Below are 22,305 nucleotides of genomic sequence, written 5' to 3' on the forward strand. Positions count from 1 at the left end.
TTCTCTGCTATGACATGAAGACAGATTCTGCGCTGACATAAGGCCAGATTCTCTGTTACGGGACCTCTCTCCTCTGCCTGGGTGCCTGGGCCTAAATATGTGACAGTGGCCTGTTCCAGTGGTGGGTGACGTGAAACCTGATTCTCTGCTATGACATGAAGACAGATTCTGCGCTGACATAAGGCCAGATTCTCTGTTACGGGACCTCTCTCCTCTGCCTGGGTGCCTGGGCCTAAATGTGTGACAGTGGCCTGTTCCAGTGGTGGGTGACGTGAAGCCTGATTCTCTGCTATGACATGAAGACAGATTCTGCGCTGACATAAGGCCAGATTCTCTGTTACGGGACCTCTCTCCTCTGCCTGGGTGCCTGGGCCTAAATGTGTGACAGTGGCCTGTTCCAGTGGTGGGTGACGTGAAGCCTGATTCTCTGCTATGACATGAAGACAGATTCTGTGCTGACATAAGGCCAGATTCTCTGTTACGGGACCTCTCTCCTCTGCCTGGGTGCCTGGGCCTAAATGTGTGACAGTGGCCTGTTCCAGTGGTGGGTGACGTGAAGCCTGATTCTCTGCTATGACATGATGACAGATTCTGCGCTGACATAAGGCCAGATTCTCTGTTACGGGACCGCTCTCCTCTGTCTGGGTGCCTGGGCCTAAATATGTGACAGTGGCCTCTTCCAGTGGTGGGTGACATGAAGCCAGATTCTCTGCTATGGCATGAAGAGTCTGATTCTCTGCTGATGTGAAGCCAGATTCTCTGCTATGGGACCTCTGTCCAATTGATATTGGGTCATTTTAATTTTTTTAATTTTTATTTTAATTCATTTCCCTATCCACATTTGTTTGCATGGGATTTACCTACATGTTGCTGCCTTTTGCAGCCCTCTAGCTCTTTCCTGGGCTGTTTTACAGCCTTTTTAGTGCCCAAAAGTTCGGGTCCCCATTGACTTCAATGGGGTTCGGGTTCGGGACGAAGTTCGGTTCGGGTTCGGATCCCGAACCCGAACATTTCCGGGAAGTTCGGCCGAACTTCTCGAACCCGAACATCCAGGTGTTCGCTCAACTCTAATAACCAGCATAATTTTACCAAGGACAGAAGTTGTCAGACTAACCTGATTTGTTTTTATGAGGAGGTGAGTAGTAGCCTGGACAGAGGGGCGGATGTGGATGTAGTGAGGCGAGTAGTAGCCTGGACAGAGGGGAGGCTGTGGATGTAGTGAGGTGAGTAGTAGCCTGGACAGAGGGGTGGCTGTGGATGTAGTGAGTAGAGTAGTAGCCTGGACAGAGGGGCGGCTGTGGATGTAGTGAGGTGAGAAGTAGCCTGGACAGAGGGGCGGCTGTGGATGTAGTGAGGTCAGTAGAAGCCTGGACAGAGGGGTGGCTGTGGATGTAGTGAGGTGAGTAGTAGCCTGGACAGAGGGGTGGCTGTGGGTGTAGTGAGGTGAGTAGTAGCCTGGACGGAGGGGTGGCTGTGGATGTAGTGAGGTGAGTAGTAGCCTGGACAGAGGGGTGGCTGTGGATGTAGTGAGGTAAGTAGTAGTCTGGACAGAGGGGCGGCTCTGGATGTAGTAAGATCAGTAGAAGCCTGGACAGAGGGGCGGCTGTGGATGAAGTGAGGTCAGTAGTAACCTGGACGGAGGGGCGGCTGTGGATGTAGTGAGGTCTGTAGAAGCTTGGACAGAGGGGCGCCTGTGGATGTAGTGAGGTCAGAAGCCTAGACAGAGGAGCGGCTGTGGATGTAGTGAGGTTAGAAGCCTAGACAGAGGGGCGGCTGTGGATGTAGTGAGGTGAGTAGATGCCTGGATAGAGGGGCGGCTGTGGATGTAGTGAGGTCAGTAGAAGCCTGGACAGAGGGGCGGCTGTGGATATAGTGAGGTCAGTAGATGCCTGGACAGAGGGGCGGCTGTGGATGTAGTGAGCTGAGTAGAAGCCTGGACATGGGGTGGCTGTGGATGTAGTGAGGTGAGTAGAAGCCTGGACATGGGGTGGCTGTGGATGTAGTGAGGTCAGAAGCCTAGACAGAGGGGCGGCTGTGGATGTAGTGTTTCTGGATTTTGCAAAGGCTTTTGATCCTGTCCCTCATAGACATTTAATAGGTAAAGTAAGGTCTATAAGCTTGGAAAGTATAGTTTGTGATTGGTTTGATAACTGGCTGAAGGACCGTGTCCAGAGAGTTGTAGTCAATGATTCCTACAAGCTGACTGGGACACTCTGAGTGATTGGGCATCAACTTGGCAAATGAGGTTCAATGTGGACAAATGTAAAGTTCTGCTTCTTGGTAGTAATAATCTCTGTGCTTCATATGTCCTAGGTGATGTAACACTGGGAGAGTCACTCATAGAGAAGGATTTGCGTGTCCTTCTGGATGGTAGATTAAATAACAGTACAATGTCAATCAGCTGCTTCTAAGGCCACTAGGATATTGTCATGCATTAAACGAGCAGGACTCGCGGGGCAGGGATGTAATATCACCACTTTACAAAGCGATGGTGCGGCCTCATCTGGAATATGCAGTTCAGTTCTGGGCAACAGTCCATAGAAAGGATGCCCTGCAGCTGGAAAAAGTACAGAGGAGAGCGACTAAACTGATAAGGGGCATGGAGGGTCTTAGTTATGAAGAAAGATTAAAATAATTGAATTTATTTAGTCTTGAGAAGAGACGTCTAAGGGGGGACATGATTAACCTGTACAAATATATAAATGGGCCATACAAAAAATACGGTGAAAAGCTGTTCCATGTAAAATGTGCTCAAAAGACAAGGGGGCGCTGCCTCCGACTGGAGAGGAAAAAGTTCAGTCTCCAGAAGCGTCAAAGCTTCTTTACTATAAGAACTTTGAATCTGTGGAATAGACACCTCAGGACATGGTCACAGCAGGAACAGTGGACGGGTTTATAAAGGGTTTAGATGAATTCTTCTTTCTGGTATTCACGTCCCCACCGATCCTTTGGTTGCACTTGATTGATTTATGTCTTTTTTAAACCGTATTAACTATGTAACTATGTAAATGACCCCCTATATCAGTACCATTTCCACATCCACACTGCACTGCTGCTGCTACAGTACTACTACCACTACAACTACCCCCACTACTACTTCTACCTCTACTACTACTCCCACCTTCCCTTTCCACAACCACACTACACTGCTGCGGCTCCCAATTAAAAGGGAGAATTTTTTAGGCTTCTGCGTGTCGTATGGGCAGCGTTTGGGGAGGGGGAAAAAAAATCACAAAAAAATAAACAAAAAGAGATAACAAGTTTTCCTAAAACTTCAGAGTGCTCAGAGGCCAGAGGGGGTTATATCCCAACTTTCAGGACAATCTGAGCCATTTTGGTTCAGTCTAAATCGATTCAGGTCCAAATTGGGCTTTTTCTAAAATTTTGTGAACCTGAACCAAACGGATTCTCGACTGGTTCGCTCATCTCTGTCACTACATGGATCCACTTATAGAATAAAGCCTGTTACCTAAATCTTATGCCATGAGCAAGGTTAACCCATGGATCCAGTAACGTAACCAAATCTCAGCAACTTCAAGTTGGTGAACTTCAACCAACTTCCAGGAGCATTAACTGGAAGAGCAACTGCCCATCAAAAGCACTGACGGGTTCCACCAACCCGTTCTCTTGTTCAGTAGTAGCGCTGTCTTTGCGTCCTCGGAGCAGTCGCTGCACCCAACACCCCTCCTTAAAGGGGTTCTCCAGGACTACAAAAAGATGTCAGTTTTCTTCCTAAAACAGCACCACACCCATCCACAGGTTGTGTCTGGTATTCACATCAATGGAGCTGAGTTGTGATACCAGACTCAAACCATGGACAGGTGTGGTGCTGTTTTTGGGAGAAGGAAGCCATCTTTTTGTAGTGAAGTAATGTCCAGTCAGAAGATGTTGGGCTGACACATTAAGATGTTGACCATCCCCCTCCTCTGAAGATGCTATTATTGGGGTACACAATAATTGCGCTTTTTTGCCCCCCAGTTAAATGAAAAAAATCGTAATTGGGCGCAACAGTGACGCCCCCACAGGAGATATGAAGCATTACACCATTCCCATATAAAGCTGTCACTGACCGCAGAGATCATGGGGTGTACGTACTGGCATCGCTGCTTAGTACAGCACATGATTGGGTTCATTTACTGGCTTCTTTCAATTAAGTATGGAGACAACATGGTGGCTGCAGGTTGGTGGAGCATCCTAGAGACATTCCCTATCAGGTCCCATTTGGTCCCGGTCCCAAGCTGATGATTTACTCTGGATTGGTGGGTTCACTTCAGAACAGGTTTGATGAATCCTCTTGAAGTAAATCATTTCAGATGTCAGCCAGGAAATAATTACGGTGATTAAGAAGAGCAGCAAAAATGTAAATCATCAGAAACAAACTGTTACATTTAGTCCTCGGCAGGCAACACAGGAGGCTAATCTGGGGGGGGGGGGGGATCGTCTCCACAATAATTAGCAAAAGATGATTACGAATAAAATAACATCAATAAAAAAGTACAATTTAAAAGAAAAAAGTCTTATTTATTCTTTATGGAGAGAAGAATCCAGGATCTCAGCAGGATGAGAGGTGACAACAATACAATGACGGGGCGTAAAAATGAAAAATACTAACATCTTGGCTCCGGCTGTGAATGGAATGACTTGATTAGAAAATGTTCACTCCTTTGTCTATGATTTATTTGTATGCCAATCTGCCAGAATTAATGAAATGTAAAATTAAATCTTTATTTTTTATATTTTTATATTTTTTTATATTCAGCTCAAGGCAGGATGTTCGGTAACAACACTGATGTTCTCTGGTCAGATTTCATCCTCCCTGGTTGCATAATCCCATGCTTTATATGAGACATTATTGATTACTAGCAGAAAGACCGGCATCTCACGGGTATATTTCATCCATTTCATTTCATGTTTCTGTGTGTCGTTAAAATATATCGACAGTATCCCCCATAACAGTGAACTCTACAGCACCCCGCTCCTTTAACAGTGAACTCCACAGCAACCCGCCCCTTAACACTGACCCCCACAGTGCCCCGCCACTTTAAAATGGGACCTCCACAGAAGCCCATCCCCTTAACTTTGACCTTCACAGCAGCCCACCCCTTTAACAGTGAGTTTCACAGCAAACCACTCCCTTGACAGTGACCTCCTCAGGGGCCCGTCCCTTAACAGTGACCTCCTAAGGGGCCCGCCCCTTAACAGTGACCTCCACAGTAACCCGCTGCCTTAACAGTGATCTCCACAGTAACCCGCTGCCTTAACAGTGACCTCCACAGTAACCCGCTGCCTTAACAGTGACCTCCACAGCATTTGCCCTTTTAATAGTGGCCCCTGCCCCCTTAACAGTGACCTCCACAGTGCCCGCCCCTTTAACAGTGACCTCCACAGTGCCTGCCCCTTTAACAGTGACCTCCCTCCACAGCGCCCTGCCCCTTTAATGCTAGGGCTACACGACGACATGTGTTGCGCGAAATTTGGTCTCAACAAGTTTTATAATGAATGGCTATGGTGTTGCACTGTGACATGTGACATGCTGCGGCTGCGACAAGACAGTTGCAAAAAATGCATCCAAGATAGATTTTTTACGCAACTGTGGCGTCGCAGTCGCAGCATGTCATTATAAAAATTGTCGCGCGACACGTGTAGTTGTGCCCTATGTGTCGTGCGACTTATTGTCGTCATGCAGCCTAAGGGCTCATGCACACGGACTTTTTTTTTGCGGTCCGCAAAACGGATTTCCGTTGTTCCGTGATCCGTGACCGTTTTTTCGTCCGTGGGTCTTCCTTGATTTTTGGAGGATCCACGGACATGAAAAAAAAGTCGTTTTGGTGTCCGCCTGGCCGTGCGGAGCCAAACGGATCCATCCTGACTTACAATGCAAGTCAATGGGGACGGATCCGTTTGACGTTGACTCAATATGGTGCAATTGCAAACGGATCTGTCCCCCATTGACTTTCAATGTAAAGTCAGGAGTCCCTATTATACCATCGGATCGGAGTTTTCTCCAATCCGATGGTATATTTTAACTTGAAGCGTCCCCAACACCATGGGAACGCCTCTATGTTAGAATATACCATCGGATTTGAGTTAGATCGTAAAACTCAGATCCGACAGTATATTCTAACACAGAGGCGTTCCCATAGTGATGGGGACGCTTCAAGTTAGAATATACTTTGAACTGTGTAAATGACTGCCTCCTGCTGCCTGGCAGCACCTGATCTCTTACAGGGGGCTGTGATCCGCACAATTAACCCCTCAGGTGCCGCACCTGAGGGGTTAATTGTGCGTATCATAGCCCCCTGTAAGACATCAGGTGCTGCCAGGCAGGAGGGGGCACACCCCCCTCCCTCCCCAGTTTTAAATTCTGTGGTGGCTAGTGGGCCCCCCCTCCCTCCCCTGTATTACTGTACATTCATTGGTGGCCAGTGGGCCCCCCCTCCCTCCCCTGTATTACTGTACATTCATTGGTGGCCAGTGGGCCCCCTCCCTCCCCTGTATTACTGTAAATTCATTGGTGGCCAGTGGGCCCCCCCTTCCTCCCCCTCCTAATTAAAATCCCCCCCCCCCATCATTGGTGGCAGCAGAGAGTTCCGATCTGAGTCCCAGTTTAATCGGTGGGACTCCGATCGGTAACCATGGCAACCAGGACGCTACTGCAGTCCTGGTTGCCATGGTTACTTAGCAATTTGTAGAATCATTATACTTACCTGCGATGTCTGTGACCGGCCGGGCGCTCCTCCTACTGGTAAGTGAAAGGTCTGTGCGGTGCATTGCTCATAGCACAGACCTGTCACTTACCAGTAGGTAGCCGGCCACAGACATCGCAGCTCGCAGGTAAGTATAATGCTTCTAAAACTTGCTAAATAACCATGGCAACCAGGACTGCAGTAGCGTCCCGGTTGCCATGGTTACCGATCGGAGCCCCAGCGATTAAACTGGGACTCCGATCGGAACTCTCTGCTGCCACCAATGATGGGGGGGGGGATTTTAATTAGGAGGGGGAGGGAGGGGGGCCGCACTGGCCACCAATGAATTTACAGTAATACAGGGGAGGGAGGGGGGGCCCACTGGCCACCAATGAATTTAAAACTGGGGAGGGAGGGGGGGTGCCCCCTCCTGCCTGGCAGCACCTGATCTCTTACAGTGGGCTATGATACGCACAATTAACCCCTCAGGTGCCGCACCTGAGGGGTTAATTGTGCTGATCACAGCCCCCTGTAAGAGATCAGGTGCTGCCAGGCAGCAGGGGGCAGTCATGTACACAGTTCAAAGTATATTCTAACTTGAAGAGTCCCCATCACTATAGGAACGCCTCTGTGTTAGAATATACTGTCGGATATGAGTTTTCACGAAGTGAAAACTCAGCTCTGAAAAAGTTTTTATGCAGACGGATCTGCGGATCCGTCTGTGTGAAAGTAGCCTACGGCCACGGACCATGGACGCGGATGCCAATCTTGTGTGCATCCGTGTTTTTTCACGGACCCATTGACTTGAATAGGTCCGTGAACCGTTGTCCGTCAAAAAAATAGGACAGGTCCTATTTTTTTGACGGACAGGAAACACGGATCACGGCCGCGGATGAACAACGGTGCATTTTCCGAGTTTTCAACGGACTCATTGAAAGTCAATGGGTCCGCAGAAAATCACAGAAAAGGGAACAACGGCCACGGATGCACACAACGGTCGTGTGCATGAGGCCTAAAGCTGACCTACAGCAGTGAAGAAAAATGGCCGGGTTATTATGGAAACCCGGAGTAAATCTGTGTGTATGTGGAGACTAAGGGCCTGGGAGCTTCTATTGTCTGTGATCGTGTGTATGTCGGGATATGAAGAGAAAGACTTGCAGGCTTGTATTGGCTAATGGAGGTCATTTTTTGGGAATATCTCAGGATTTTTATGTCCTAGAGAGCTGAGACCCCACAAGATTTCTTTCCAGGTAGCAAGCGATGTGTATACCAAGTGTCGTTGAAATCGATGGTTGCGTTTTTGAGTGATCGGGGAACATACATACATACATATGTCCTTCTTTATATATATATATATATATATATATATAAAACAATCAAAGGGAACCCGCGCTACCTTCTTTGTTAAAACAGAATGTCATGTGAAGTACACTGAGTAACACTCCTTGGAGTGTCTATAATAGGGAAAAAATTGCCTAAACCCTAAAGACAGTGAGTAAGATCAAAAAACAATATGATGAATAGACCGCGCTGGCTGTCCAGTGTGAATCTTCAAGTTAAGTAACTAGAGCGGGTATGTATGTATATAACTTGCCTATATGGCGCTGGCTTATACGGGCTCCTTCCCGATCTTCCTGGTGCTTATGTTCAAGGGTAGTAGTGACGGCTGTATCTTCAAGTTTCCTCTTTCAAACGCGCGCGGTCCCGGCCGGTGACTCGTGCACGTGAGGGAAACCCAGGCTGGTGATCCAGGAGGACGCTGCTTCCGTGTGACGTCACACTAAGTATGGATGCTCTCTCAGACCAAAATACCTCCAACGCGTTTCGAAATTACCGAATTTCTTCATCAGGGAACGTTTGAAAGAGGAAACCTGAAGATACAGCTGCCACTACTACCCTTGAACATAAGCACCAGGAAGATCGGGAAGGAGCCCGTATAAGCCAGCGCCATATAGGCAAGTTATATACATACATACCCGCTCTAGTTACATAACTTGAAGATTCACACTGGACAGCCAGCGCGGTCTATTCATCATATTGATTTTTGATCATATATATATATATATATTTTATTTTTTATTTTTTTATGGATAATATGTAAATTCACAAAAATAGCTAATTATACATCATTTAAAATATTTTTGATGCTATTTTAACTACTTTAATATTTTGCAGATTTGGGGTATTTTAACCTTTCTCCATACCTGCTTGGTGTGATGTCAGCTCTCTGCTGTGTGTTCTGACCAGTCAGATGTCTCTTCTTTGCTGTTCTTACTCCTCTCCCCTCTGTTACCAGCAACAATGATCTCCCCTTTGCTTTATGTTCACCTAGTTACTACTTTTGTTAGGACAGTTGATATGCAATTGCCTTGCATCTGATATCCTAGCTTTGGCAGGTTGATTAGGGTGGAGTTGCTGATTGCTGAGCCTTTATATATCCAGGCTTTAGTATAGTTGTAGGGTATAGAGTTTGCTAGGTGCATTCCCTAACAAACGTTTTTTTGGTCTGTATTCTGGGATCTGTAGTTCCACAATTGTATCATGTTCTAAACTGCTGTGTTTTCTGCTTATTCTTTAATTTGTAGTCAATTTGTCTGTGTTTGTGATTTTTTTTTTGTGCTGTGACTGTGGCTGCATTGCTAGGTTAAATTTAAATGTCAAGAAAACAACACAGAGAGGAAAACAGGGAGGGGCTTAACGAAGAAAATTAAGAAAAACTGCGTAAGGAAGGGACAAGGAATATATAATTTAAGCAAGTACACCCTAAATAAAGGGGAAATAGAACTATTACACAAAGGCCTTAAATTCGCCTTTTCCTCAAAATTTTGCCCCTTCATCGGCATAAAGAAATTCCTATGTAATTTAGCGCTAAAGAAATATTTTTCCAAAAAAGATTCAATAAATAAAAATAAAAATACTAACAAAGATCCAAATAAAGATGAAGATGCTACGTATAATCATACAAGTCTCCAACCCAGATCCAATTTCAGCCCCCTAAACGAATATTTTGATTCATTTAAAACCTTTCAAACACTGATACTAAGAGATTTAAGAAAAATCAACCCTAATAAAAGAAAGGGGAAACAAAATTTGACAAAAGAAGAAAAAAGGGCAATCAAAACACTACAACTGAATAATGATATTACCATTAGACCTGCAGATATAAGGGGGGGGGGAACAGATTGTAATTCTGGATCAGGAGGCATACCATAAGGAATCTATGCGAATATTGACAGATAAAAAAACATATAAAAAACTTCTCTTTAACCCCACTATTCAATACAAAAAAGAAGTAAGCAAATTAATCAAAAAGGGGAAAGAGAAAGGAATATTGTCAACTAAGGAGGCTATGTACATCAATAAGCAAAACCCAAGAATTCCAATATTTTACTATCTCCCAAAGATACATAAGTGTGAAATTAATCCACCAGGGTGACCAATAATATCAGGAATTGGGGGCCTTACCTCCAGTCTATCTAAACATGTAGATGTATTTCTACAAGATTATATACAGAAGCTCCCAGCGTATTTAAAAGATACGAAACACATCCTGCAACTATTAAGTGAAATAGAATGTCAGGACAACTATATTTTAGGAACCCTTGACGTCACCTCCCTGTAAACTATTATAGAAAATAATACAGGGAGAACAGCTACTGAATTCTTTCTGGAAAAAGAAAAAGAAAACCGGAGGCCTAAGGAACAAATAAACTTCCTAGGTGACTGTATTATGTTTATTTTAACCCATAACTATTTTAAATATGAAAACAAATTTTACCTTCAAACGTGGGGGACCGCAATGGGGTCCAGATTCGCGCCGAGTTTTGCCAACCTCTATATGGGTAGGTGGGAAGAAGTAATGATATATCCACAAGGCACTCTGAGCCTCTGGAAGAGATTCATTCACTATGTTATTTTTATTTGGAAAGGAGACGAGACCTCACTCGCACAATTTTTAAAGAATATCAATAAAAATTATTTTTATTTGCACTTTACTCCAAATTGGAGCTATGAAGAAATCCATTTTTTAGACTTTATAATTTTTTATCAAACAAGGACAGATCCAAACAAAAACTTACCATAAACCAACAGATAGAAATAGTTTCATTTCCCTAAATAGTTGCCATTCACCGATATGGCTGGCAAACATCCCCAGAAGTCAATACATCAGATCACGCAGAAACTGCAGTACAATTGAACATTTTGAAAAGGAAGCCAACAAACTTCACAAAAAATTTGAAGAGAAGGGATATGAATTTAACAAACTAGAACCCTTAAAAGAAGATATTTTGAAGATGAATCGCGACACATTACTGCAGAAGAAAATATATGACACAAAAATAAATTATAAGGAGGATGGAGAAACCTTTAAAATCCCTATTATTACACAATATAATGAAAAAGAAGGAGCATTTAAACGAATTGTTAGACAACATTGGGACATTCTCAAGCAGGTCAAAGTTATAGGGGACAAAATAACATCATACCCAGTCTTTACTTTTAAAAAAAAGCACACAGTATGACCAATTTAGTAGCCCCCTCTATAGGTACTAACCAACTATCAAAAAAAGACAATAAAAATAAAAATGAAAAGAACGTCAAAAAAGTTTTTTTTCCATGTAAGATGTGTGATAACTGAAGATTAATAAAAAACAGAAATATCATTACAGAAATCAAGGACGGCTCAGATTCACACAAAATTGAAGATCAAATCACATGCAACACAAAAGGAATAATATACTTTATAAAATGTCCCTTCGAGAAGATATATGTGGGTAGAACCAAAAGAGCCCTAAAAGTAAGAATAAAGGAACATAAAAAATGTACAGATAAAATTTGACGGCCACCCTCTATCACGTCACTATAAAAAGTATCAAGGAGGACACTTTTTAGGTTCAGCCTTTGGAGGGATTGAGAAAGTAAAAATGGATTCAAGAGGGGGCGACTACATAAAACAAATGTCCCGCTGTGGTGGATCTATAAACTCAATAGCCTGGCACCTAGAGGCTTGAATCAAGAAACTGAATTATTTGCCTTTCAGTAATCAGTCAAACGTACATGAGAAGATTTATCTACAAAAAACTGCTGCTTGTAATTTTATTAAAAAAATAAATAAACTACCCCAAAAACTGTATGTTAAATAATTAATGTGAGCGTGGTGGGAATAATACTAGGCAGGGAAAGGGTTAATTCCTATTGAACCAAGACAGGTGTTACCATGGGAACGGGATGCCTATTTAGCAAGGAGAATGAAGACATCCAACTATCCCTGACGAAGGAATACGTTTGTTCCGAAACGCGTTGGAATTTGTTTTAACCTTGGAGGCATCCATACTCACCAGTGTGACGTCACACGAGAACATTCCCAGACGAAAACCTGTTTGCTCCCCCGTGCACACGCGACGCTACCAGCCAGAGCAGCGCGCGCAAACGAGGGTGAGCGTGAACGCCGAGTGATCTACCATCAACATTCGGGAGGAAGTAAAGGGATTACCTATAATACAGTACCACTGATCCTCTAAATATTGAAGACAGGTGAGAACAGATTACAAACTAGTTGGAACTACTTTATAGGCATAACAGATAGCATTTTGTGTGTATCAGCGCGGGGATCCATCTACCCAATATTAATCAGTGATATGCTTATGTGAGTCTGGGCAGGAGACTCAACTTTGGATAACCAGCAGCGGCTTCGCTGATAGAAAGCAGGGTTAGTAAACACACAAACCAACGGCAGCGCAGGTGCACAATACTCTGAATTATACCTTAAATTTAAATGGGGTGGGTTCGATATTGCTCTTTCCGATCACTCTTCTTCATTCACGTCTTCCTGGATGTCATTCATCTGCCATAAACTCAATTGCTGGATCATCTTCTCCTTCCGTGACCCTCAGACTTTGTGACCCTGGGAGTTTGTAGTAGTGTCTTATTTTGTGCCTGTGTGTCACAGTCCCTCAGGGGACTGACGTCAGGAAATGAAGGAGATTGGCTGTGCATGGAGGAATCTAAAAGCCTCCTTGATTTCTCTTGATTCAGTGTTGATACAGTTAAAGGGGTTATCCCACTTTGCGTTTTCATACTTACCTGCTGCCACCGCGCGTTCACTTCCTGGATTCTGGCTGGGGGCGGGCTTCATCTTGATTGAAGTCTTCTCCCGGCCGGGCCGCGCGCTGGACTGAACGCGCACGCTGCCGCGCATGCGCAATGTGACTTATTTCTGGCCAGTATAGTACAGAGCCGGCGTGCGCGTTCGCATCTCTGTACTATTCTGGCCGGGAAGAAGTCACAGTCGCGCATGCGCGGCAGCGTGCGCGTTCAGGACAGCGAGTGGCCCGGCCGGGAGAAAAGAAGAAGTCTTCTGGGCAAGCGCGACCATCGGGATTTTGCGGAAGAGCGGTGGTCGTAACCAGGGGAGACCGAGTCACAACAATGAGGTAAGTGGGGATGAATTTTCTCCTAATCGGTGGGAATTTGTTAATAAAGTATATTTACAAAAATGATCACTGTCAAATCATTAACAGATTTAACAGTGATCATTATGATGGGATAACCCCTTTAATGACCACTTCCCTTTTCTCAGCTGTTGCTCAGTGGTCATCACTTCTACCCTTTATAGTCTGACCCCACCCTTCTGACTATGCGGTAGATAGCTTCATTTGGGTTTGGCTGAGCTGGTGTGAGGTCGTCTCTGGTGTTCCTGCTCGTCCGTCTCTACAGAAGTTAAGTGTCGCGTTTGTTTGTGTTTGTTATATTCTCTGTTGTATCTGGGCCTGAGACAGAGACTTCCATTCGTCCATCTGGGGAGGAATGGGTTGTCTCTGGTCCTAACCTTTTCCATGGCCTTATAGGGATATAATGGCCTAGGTATCCTGCATATGAATAGGTATCCTGCATTCATATTGATAGATAGTTAGGGCCCAGATTAGGGTTGGTTAGGAGGTGACCTGTTTCTTCCCTAGGTTCCAGGCCCAGTTACTGTTCCCCTTCCCTCCTGTGTTCAGTGTGGAGTTTTCCCCCCACACTGGTCGTGACACTGTGTTGATGCATGCTTTATGTATGTTGCTGTGCAGCTCAGCTATCCTGTAAGTCCTTGAGGTATCTGGATACCAAGAGCCATTGTGTGGACATGGGAAATGCTATAGATCTTCATCTATAGCATTTCTCATGTCCACACAATGGCTCTTGGTATTAAGATACCTCCAGGACTTACAGGACAGCTGAGCTGCACAGCAACATACATAAAGCATGCATCAACACAGTGTCATGATCTGCAGTCTTATGTACAATCGGCATTGTTACATCCCCTCATAGGCTCACACACAGACTGAGGCAGACTGCAGCAGCATCCCCTCCTCCCTCTCACAGTAGACCGACATTGAGAGAGAAGTCCTGCTGTATCTTCTCTCCTTCTTGTCTGATATTTTCTGCTTCAGTATAGGATCTTACAGTTACAGATCTTATGAGGTGGTAGAAGAACCCCAGTGTCATATCTGCACATGCACAGACAATGAATGAAGCAAATAACCCATCTGCTTTCATGTGGGTTAGGTTTTCTTTATGTACAGTGATTCAGTGGCTGGAAACATCATCTAGATGATTTATATGGCAGTACTTTTTATATTACAGAATATGATGGCCATGAAAGTGACAAGACATAGCAGCAGGAGGACAAGGACACGATGCGTGAAAAGCTGCAAAGCTAATTACACAAAGGGCAGGCAGAAAGAGTAGAGAATAATAATGTGAACATCTGCTACCCTTATACTTGTAGCTTCACTCCTAACTCCAGGGTTCACTCGGAGGTAGTGCTGAGCGAATCAAAGTATCCGAAGTGGACTTCTATCCAAATTTTAGGAAAAATTAGATTAATCATGAAGCTGAATTTTGTCGCACTTCGTGGTAACGAATCAATTTTTCCTAAAATGGTGGCTGAAAAATACCCGCCAAAGAACCAGCGGTGAGCATGATGACGTCACCACGTGATCACACTGGTAACGTCATCGAGCTCAGTGCAGGTCCTTTGGCGGGTTTTCTTCAATCGAGACAGGAGCGGACTGTCTCTCCGCGAGCAAGTGGATGAGGTGAGTATTGGTATATTTTTTTTAACCCCTAAAAGGCTGAATGTGAGTCCAGCGTTGAAACCGGCATCTAAGGGGTTAAATGATGGAGGTGGCGCGATCGCCATTCCATGTCATTGCGCCCGCTCCATAGAATGGAAAGCGATTAGTGACTAGTAATTCGGAACAAATCAAATTTCTTTTCGAAGTTCAGCGAAGCAGCCAAATCAAATTTTTCAAAAACTTCGCTCATCTCTACTCTGAGGTCCTAAATATGACATCCTATGGTACATATGACCATTAAAGACCCAGGAAAACTCATCCAGAAAAATAAGGAGCTTCCTATGTCTCTTATAGCAGGAGGTCCCTATGTTCTCTTATGGCAGGAGGTTCCTATGTCTCTTATAGCAGTAGGTTCCTATGTCTCTTATGGCAGGAGGTTCCTATGTTGTCTTATGGAAGGAGGTTCCTATGTTCTCTTATGGCAGGAGATTCCTATGTCTCTTATAGCAGGAGGTTCCTATGTTCTCTTATAGCAGGAGGTTCCTATGTCTCTTATGGCCGGAGGTTCCTATGTTCTCTAATGGCAGGAGGTTCCTATGTTCTCCAATGGCAGGAGGTTCATGTGTTCTCTAATGGCAGGAAGATCATGTGTTCCCTTATGGCGGGAGATTCCTATGTCTCTCATAGCAGGAGGTTCCTATGTTCTTTTATGGCAGGAGGTTTCTATGTCTCTTATGGCAGGAGGTTTCTATGTTCTCTTATGGCAGGAAGTTCCTATGTTCTCTTATTTCAGGAGGTTCTTATGTTTTCTTATGTAAGGAGGTTCCTATGTTCTCTTATGGCAGGAGGTTCCTATGTTCTCTTATTTCAGGAGGTTCCTATGTTTTCTTATGTAAGGAAGTTCCTATGTTCTCTTATGGCAGGATGTTCCTATGTTCTCTTATGACAGGAGGTTCCTATGTTCTCTTATGGCAGGAGGTTCCTATGTTCTCTTATTTCAGGAGGTTCCTATCTTATCTTATATTATGGAAGGAGGTTCCTATCTTCTCTTATGGCAGGAGATTCCTATGTTCTCTTATGGCAGGAGGTTCCTATGTTCTCTTATTTCAGGAGGTTCCTATGTTTTCTTATGACAGGAGGTTCCTATGTTCTCTTATGGCAGGAGATTCCTATGTTCTCTTATTTCAGGAGGTTCCTATCTTCTCTTATGGCAGTAGGCTCCTATGTCTCTTATGGCAGGAGATTCCTATGTTCTCTTATTTCAGGAGGTTCTTATCTTCTCTTATGGCAAGAGGTTTCTATGTCCTTTATAGCAGGAGGTTTCTATGCTCTTTTATGGCAGGAGGTTTCTATGCTCTTTTATGGCAGGAGGCTTCTATGTTCTCTTACGGCAGGAGGTTCCTATGTTCTCTTATTTCAGGAGGTTCCTATGTTTTCTTATGGCAGGAGGTTCCTATGTCTCTTATGGCAGGAGGCTTCTATGTTCTCTTACGGCAGGAGGTTCCTATGTTCTCTTATTTCAGAAGGTTCCTATGTTTTCTAATTTCAGAACGTCTGTCTGTGTGTACACTCATGGCAGGAGGTTCCCATGTCTCTTATGGCAAGAAGTCCATTATATTATATTCTTATATCTATTATGGCAGGAGGTTCCTCTGTTCTCTTATGGCAGGAGTTATATTCTCTAATGGCAGGAGGTTCCGATGTGTCTTATAGGAGGAGGTTTCTATGTTCTTTTCTGGCAGGAGGTTCCTATGTTCTCTTATGGTAGGAGGTTTCTATGTTCTCTTATGGTAGGAGGTTCCTATATTCTCTTATGGTAGGAGGTTTCTATGTTCTCTTATGGTAGGAGGTTCCTATGTTCTCTTATGGCAGGAGGTTCCTATGTTCTCTTATGGCAGGAGGTTCCTATGTTCTCTTATGGCAGGAGATTCCTATGTTCTCTTATTTCAGGAGGTTCCTATCTTCCCTTATGGCAGGAGGCTCCTATGTCTCTTATGGCAGGAGATTCCTATGTTCTCTTATTTCAGGAGGTTCCTATCTTCTCTTATGGCAAGAGGTTTCTATGTCCTTTATAGCAGGAGGTTTCTATGCTCTTTTATGGCAGGAGGTTTCTATGCTCTTTTATGGCAGGAGGCTTCTATGTTCTCTTACGGCAGGAGGTTCCTATGTTCTCTTATTTCAGGAGGTTCCTATGTTTTCTTATGGCAGGAGGTTCCTATGTCTCTTATGGCAGGAGGCTTCTATGTTCTCTTACGGCAGGAGGTTCCTATGTTCTCTTATTTCAGAAGGTTCCTATGTTTTCTAATTTCAGAACGTCTGTCTTTGTGTACACTCATGGCAGGAGGTTCCCATGTCTCTTATGGCAAGAAGTCCATTATATTATATTCTTATATCTATTATGGCAGGAGGTTCCTCTGTTCTCTTATGGCAGGAGTTATATTCTCTAATGGCAGGAGGTTCCGATGTGTCTTATAGGAGGAGGTTTCTATGTTCTTTTCTGGCAGGAGTTTCCTATGTTCTCTTATGGTAGGAGGTTTCTATGTTCTCTTATGGTAGGAGGTTCCTATATTCTCTTATGGTAGGAGGTTTCTATGTTCTCTTATGGTAGGAGGTTCCTATGTTCTCTTATGGCAGGAGGTTCCTATGTTCTCTTATGGCAGGAGGTTCCTATGTTCTCTTATGGCAGGAGGTTCCTATGTTCTCTTATGGCAAGAGGTTTCTATGTCCTTTATAGCAGGAGGTTTCTATGCTCTTTTTTGGCAGGAGGCTTCTATGTTCTCTTATGGCAGGAGGTTTCTATGATCTTTTATGGAGGCTTCTATGTTCTCTTACGGCAGGAGGTTCCTCTGTTTTCTCTTACCTAGGCTGGATGTACAGGTAACAGCAAATTAAAGCAGTTTCCTCCTTTAAATTCTTTTAGGAATAGAGAAATCAAGCTTCTGATGAAAAATGAAGTTGAGCTGTAAATTATCATTTTCTGCTTTTTTCTCGAGTGTTTTATAGTTTATGACAGGGATGCTCCACCTGCGGCCCTCCAGCTTTTGTAAAACTACAACTCCCATCATGCCTTGCTATAGGCCGATAGTTGTAGGCTGTCCTGGTATTCTGGGAGTTGTAGTTTTGCAATAACTGGAGAGCCACAGGTTGGGCATCCCTGGTTTATGATAACTGTGTATGAGCCATCGAGGACCTAATCTGATGATGAGGATTTTTTTTTGGAATATTACATAGCATAGTATTTAAAGTCGATTTTAATGGTTGTCACAGAGGACATCTTAATCTTTGGCAGATGAGTCTCTAAGCGCTCATATCACTAATTGCATTGAATAGCAAATCACTAGATGAGCGCTGCAGCACTCAATACCACCCAGGAGATAGAAGTAAGGGCCGGCTCATGGAGGGGGGTTAGTTCCCATTTAAAATAATTGCACTGAAGGAAGTGTCATTGCAGAGCAGATGTTTTGTTAGAGGTTCTCCAGGCATTACTTACCTGTCCAACTCTTCATTTACTACAGGGTGGCCCACAAAAAAGTAGCCCACCTCCAGCGATAGTATGAAAAGATGAACGAGCAAGTGGATAGTTGATTTTTTTATTACCCACAAGTCAGTAAAGATGCAGAAAGCGGTCTCAGTTCAGGTCTCTGCACCACTGGGCAGGTCGGATTCTGTCGGCCGATACTGCTGGCAGCTCTTCAGCAGTGATGCTGCGGATAGTGGTTGTGATGTTCTTCTTCCGTGCGAATTGTTTGCGGACAACTTCTGTTTTATATTTCCCCACAGATAAAAATCTCATCTGGACAAGTCTGGAGAACATGGTGGCATTAACCCCTTGCTCACAGTTCGCTCCTCCGTAAACAGTTCATGAACCAGTCCAGTGAGTTCTGTGAGGTGTAGCATGTTTCCCCATCTTGTCAGAAAATGCAGGACATTTTCTTCTTCTAGTTGGTTGTAAAGCTGTTCAAAGATGTACAGGTAAATATGATATTCATAGTCGATTTGAAGAGAATTAGGTTCACCACACGTGTTCCTGACACTGCGCACCAAACGCCAATTTTCAGGTCGTGATGTAGTGTTTTATTAGTCAAATAGGGATTCAGGCCTCATAAGCTGCCGTGAGTGTGATGTATGGAAAAAGTAGAGTCACCGGCCTCATTAGCTCTAGGGAGTGTGATGTACAGTACAGACCAAAAGTTTGGACACACCTTCTCATTCAAAGAGTTTTCTTTATTTTTATGACTATGAAGGCATCAAAACTATGAATTAACACATATGGAATTATATACATAACAAACAAGTGTGAAACAACTGAAAATATGTCATATTCTAGGTTCTTCAAAGTAGCCCCTTTTGCTTTGATTACTGCTTTGCACACTCTTGGCATTCTCTTCATGAGCTTCAAGAGGTAGTCCCCTGAAATGGTCTTCCAACAGTCTTGAAGGAGTTCCCAGAGATGCTTAGCACTTGTTGGCCCTTTTGCCTTCACTCTGTGGTCCAGCTCACCCCAAACCATCTCGATTGGGTTCAGGTCCGGTGACTGTGGAGGCCAGGTCATCTGGCGCAGCACCCCATCACTCTCCTTCATGGTCAAATAGCCCTTACTTTCAAAGTTTTCCCAATTTTTCGGCTGACTGACTGACCTTCATTTCTTAAAGTAATGATGGCCACTCGTTTTTCTTTACTTAGCTGCTTTTTTCTTGCCATAATACAATTCTAACAGTCTATTCAGTAGGACTATCAGCTGTGTATCCACCTGACTTCTCCTCAACGCAACTGATGGTCCCAACCCCATTTATAAGGCAAGAAATCCCACTTATTAAACCTGACAGGGCACACCTGTGAAGTGAAAACCATTTCAGGGGACTACCTCTTGAAGCTCATCAAGAGAATGCCAAGAGTGTGCAAAGCAGTAATCAAAGCAAAAGGTGGCTACTTTGAAGAACCTAGAATATGACATATTTTCAGTTGTTTCACACTTGTTTGTTATGTATATAATTCCACATGTGTTAATTCATAGTTTTGATGCCTTCAGTGTGAATCTACAATTTTCATAGTCATGAAAATAAAGAAAACTCTTTGAATGAGAAGGTGTGTCCAAACTTTTGGTCTGTACTGTATAGACAGAACAGAGTTACCGGTCTCATAAACTGCAGGGAGTGTGATGTATACAAATAGCAGAGTCACCGGCTTCATGAGCTGTTGGGTATGTGATGTATACTACGAGCAGAGACATCAACTTTATGACGTGCAGGGAGTGTGATGTATAAAAACAGCAGAGTCACCAACCTCATGAGTTGCAGGGAGTGTGATGTATAAAAACAGTAGAGTCACCGGCCTCATGAGTTGAAGGGAGAGAGATATGTAGAAAGACTAGAGTCACCGGCCTCATGAGCTGCAGGGAGTGTGATATATAGACAAAGCAGAGTCACCATCCTCAGAAGCTACAGGGAGTGGGATGTATAGAAAGAGCAGAGTCACCGGCCTCAGGAGCTATGGGGAGTGTGATATGTAGAAAGAGCAGAGTCACCAAACTCCACAAAAGGTATGTTTGTCCTGCTCTCCTCAGCCGCTACCTACTGCTGCACCAGTTTATCATGGTCAACACTGCTGACTGACTCCCTTTAAAGAGTTAAAATTGCAGTGATGGATTAGAAAGAACCGGCTGGGCAGAGGAAAACCAGGACTCAAACCTGGATTGTGGATATCTCGGTCTATACTGCCAATGTGATGGACACGCTGGTGCAGGACTTGTCACAGATGTGTCTTGTAATGAGTCCTGCTGCTGTCCATCCATTACATCACCAGCACAGACTTGGAAGTAAATAATGAAGGTTCCTACTGAATGCCAGCAAGCAGGGATCTGTAAAACTGATAGGAACTGATAGAGAAAATATATTGGAAAATTGTATCACAAAGGATAACATACAGTAAATCGGCTCGGGCTGGGATGTTCCTATGGGTTGGGGCTCATTGTTTTTTCCTGCAGTGTTTCTCTTTGTAAAGTCTCATTGTAACAAGTCGGGAACACTTTAAATTCCGCCGTCCTTCTTTCCCTTTCCTCTCTCACCTCTGTGGTTTACAAGGAGTCCATGTCCTGCTAATGATCTGCCTGAGGATGTGGTGGAAGCTCCTAGATAAGAGCGCATCATCCGCCCATTACCCGGCCATCACAGCAGCATCCTCCCCATACAGCAGAGCAGCTCATTACAGATACACGCTTCCATTAAAGCCCACACCATAGGGGGTCCTGCTGGGGGCCACATAGAAGGATAGCAGCACTATAACTGGGGAAATCTGTGACTAGGAGCTTCAGGTAACACCTCTGCTTGCTTCCCTACATCCCTTAATGGCAATAGAAAAGGATGCATCACTACATCACATTTCAGCTCATTCAGGATGGTGGGAAAGCTGGGTGACAGTAAGAGCTGTGATGGCGGTACAGGATGTCGCCCAGATTCCCAAATGTAACAACTAAACTACAGTAATTGACGTATACCTGACAACAATCCAGAATTTAGTTGCTGGAACTTTCCCTTTTCATAAGAGCAAACTATGCAAATATTTGTCACAGGTCCTGTCCCACAAACATGGGGTTGGCGGTATTAATTAAAAGGGTCTGTTACTGGTTGGATTATTCTAATAGGTACTGACCACATTAATTAAAGGGGTTTTCTGAGATATTTTCTTTTACTGATGACCTATCCTCTGAGTAGGTCATCAGTATCTGTTCGGTGGGCGTCCGACACGCGCGACCCCCTTCGAGAAGGCAGAGGGGCGCCGGTGAGCGCTGCTGCGGCCATCTCTTTGCTTTTCCTAGAACACTGATGACACGTTCATCGGTCACGTGGCCTAGGAGCAGCTCAACCCTATAGAAGTGAATGAGGCTGCGAAGCCATGCACAACCAGTATACGTACAGAGCCAATATACGCATATATGTACGGAGCTGCGCTTGGGAAGCTATGAGCGTTCACTGCCTTCTCAAAACAGCTGATCAGCAGGGGTCCCGGGCGTTGGAACCCCACCGATCAAATTCTAATGACCTATTCTGAGGATAACCCTTTTAATTCTCGACTTTCTCGTCTCCTCTTCTGCACAGCTTGAGAGTTTAAAGGGGTCTGATCGGGAGTCTGCAATTAATAAAGGAGTTTGGGCCCCCAATTGGCTGTCGTCACTACGGTAATAATTGTGTCTAAAGAGTCACACGTGCCGCTCTCCGTTTCCTTTCCATATCCTCATAAATTTTAATTTGTTGAAGGTACTGGATCCATTCACTTAACGAGGGTGGGGAGACAGACCCCCAGTGTTTAATTAAGATGACTTTTGCCGCCATCAGACCCCTCATCCAGATCTGTCTGACCCGGACTGGAGCAAAATATCCCAACATCACCGTCAACATCCCGGGGATATATGTTGAAGAGGACTCCTTTTGTAGGGCTACAAAGACCTGTTCCCAGTACCATTTTAATTTACTGCAATTCCAAAGTAAATGGCCGAAATCAGCGTTCACACATCCACACTTAGGACAGCCGCAATCTCGGCCATTATTTTGAGGAAATTTCGC

This window comes from Bufo bufo, chromosome 5 (assembly GCF_905171765.1).
Source record: "Bufo bufo chromosome 5, aBufBuf1.1, whole genome shotgun sequence".
NCBI lineage: Eukaryota > Metazoa > Chordata > Amphibia > Anura > Bufonidae > Bufo > Bufo bufo.